The sequence below is a fragment of the Syzygium oleosum genome, unplaced genomic scaffold (genome assembly GCF_021117445.2).
Source record: "Syzygium oleosum isolate NSW1041296 unplaced genomic scaffold, Sole_v2.1 Sole_v2.39, whole genome shotgun sequence".
In the NCBI taxonomy this organism is placed as follows: domain Eukaryota; kingdom Viridiplantae; phylum Streptophyta; class Magnoliopsida; order Myrtales; family Myrtaceae; genus Syzygium; species Syzygium oleosum.
In genome coordinates, this window is record NW_026607523.1 from 1,323,947 (window position 1) to 1,326,274 (window position 2,328).

The window sequence follows — 2,328 nt, forward strand, 5'->3', positions numbered from 1 at the left end:
ACGAAGTATGACCAACAGTAAGCTAATCGGAAAACCTTGGAACTGTATCTTTCTCCCTAACCATTGCTCTATATTGTAGTTCAGTCTCCCAAATTTAAACCTACTTTGAGCTATTATTCAACGCGACAATTAAAGGACAAACATTTATATCGAAAGAACAATTGAAACACATGAAGTGATTTTCCCTTGAATCATTGCAAGCGTGACATCATTGATATCCACACCGTATCAAGCCTATTGAAATAATTTGTGGTTCCAACCACAATAACATGGGTAATTGGCATTAATAGGTTGCATCTTGCCCAGAATTGTGTAGAGCAATTTGTAACAAACTAGACAGTTGATGGTCAGAATAGTCCACATGCAGTAAATTGCCATAAAACTCTGACACAGTAACCATATCTCCGGATTCGCCTAGCCATAACAGAATCCACCAGGAGAACATAATTAGTCGTCTTTTGGCCCTGGTCAGTTTCAAGCAGTTATTTTAGAACATAGACGCAAATATTCCATTAAAATAAACAAATGATGAGACAAGGACATTCTCTTGTGCGGAAGGATGTTAAATTTTGGTTTTCATTCAGGTGACCTCCCTTAAGCATTCAGAATATTCACCAGGATGCTAAAGTAGAAACCTGAGTAATATTTCAATCTTCTTAAGTCAGCCAACTATCTTGCACTGAAAACAGGTTCCGCTTCCGGGCTAGATTGCACTCTCCTGGTGAATTTCAGGAGTAGACCTTCCAAAGAAAGACCTGGAACACTCAGATCCCAGTAAAAGACATTGAAATATGGATTTCATTTAAAAACTTTTGCAATGAACACTGGTACATAAACGTATCAATTAACGCATAAGCAATTCCACCAAACCTGACGTAGGGTTCTAGGTCCCTCCAATCCCATTTTGGACGTTCTTTGAAAAGAATGGAGAACCGGTCAGATGGATCAGATGGCAACGAAGAAACCCTAAATGGTCGTACCCATGTTTCAACCCCAAGCTTTTCCTTCAAAACTTCGCCATCTAACATCTCAAAATTGGCAACCATCTCCTCAGGCACCCTCTTCTTCCACTCGTCAGTAAAATTATCGATCCTCGTTTTCCCTTCTCTGAGGACATCTCTAGCATAATGCACACAAACCCGTCTCTCATTTAGTCTCTAGACACATCTACCTTCACCCTCGTTGACCATATCACCAAACACTGATAAACAATGATGTGCTATCTTGCGAGGGAAACCATCTGCCTCCAGAACATGGAGAACTCCATCTTCATCGAGTGCACTCAGCATCCAGTCATTTAAGACTGAGTTGTGCAAAAGCATTTTAAGGATCATGCCAATGCAAGATTCATCTACTAATCTCCAATATCCGCCAATTTCTACCGCTGAAAGTGCCTTCAATCCAGATTTCAGCTCCCCTTCACTTGCCTGAACTTCATTGACAAGATCATGCCATCTATACAATCCAATTTTCTTTGTTTCTATCTCTTCCATCTCCATTGCTGAAACATCCTCAAGCTTATAAGGATTCTCTGAGAGAAGCAGCTTAAGCTTATCCAGTTTAGGAGCAATCTCAACAAGCTCCAAATGACCCGGTGCCAATTTGATAACAGATGCAACATCATGATTGCACCTCTTCTGGTTACCATCCTGTGAAGCTTCATCCTCTGGCACTTGGATTAAAGAGGGTATGAGGAGTACAGAGTTAGAAGTACCGACAAACTTCACAGCATATGTCTTAGACTGAATACAGAAAACTGCATTTTCATCAGGATGTCCCCTTAAGAATGCCCTGGAAAGGAAACCCGACAAATTAGCAAGGGAACACATACGTAATAATTGTTTGATGCAGGCAAAAACTACTGTTTACCTCTGGTGAATGACATCATCAAGAAGCTTCTCATCGAGCTCGAGAAGAATTAGGTCATCATGTGGGCCGTAAAGAGGGTGATAAGCAACAGAGATTGAAGAATTTTCCTGAGGAGCTAAAACTGCTTCTGCTCCTCCCGAAAAACTGAGCATACATGGTTCCATCCGCTCCCTTTCTCTCTCTTTCTCTCTCGCCAACTCTTGTCAGAGCCTGTTACCATGTCAAGAGAACAACGCATACCAAAATGGCCATAAGAAATCCTTCTAAAATATTGTTGAATTTTCCTTTCATGTTTTTAATGGAGAGAGAGAGAGAGAGAGAGAGAGAGAGAGAGAGAGAGAGAGAGAGAGAGAGAGTACAAGAAGAAGGAAACAAGAAGAGAGATTAAATGAAAATGATTTATGTATTGTGGGACTTACGATAGAGTGTGTATTAAGCTCTGAGAGGTGGAAAGATGTT

General features: G+C 40.7%; 1 pseudogene; it reads right to left on the bottom strand.

Moving 5' to 3' along the window:
• Positions 1 to 283: 283 nt before the first annotated feature.
• Positions 284 to 2,079, bottom strand: LOC115661730 (uncharacterized; annotated as a pseudogene).
• Between the last annotated feature and the right edge of the window lie 249 nt (positions 2,080 to 2,328).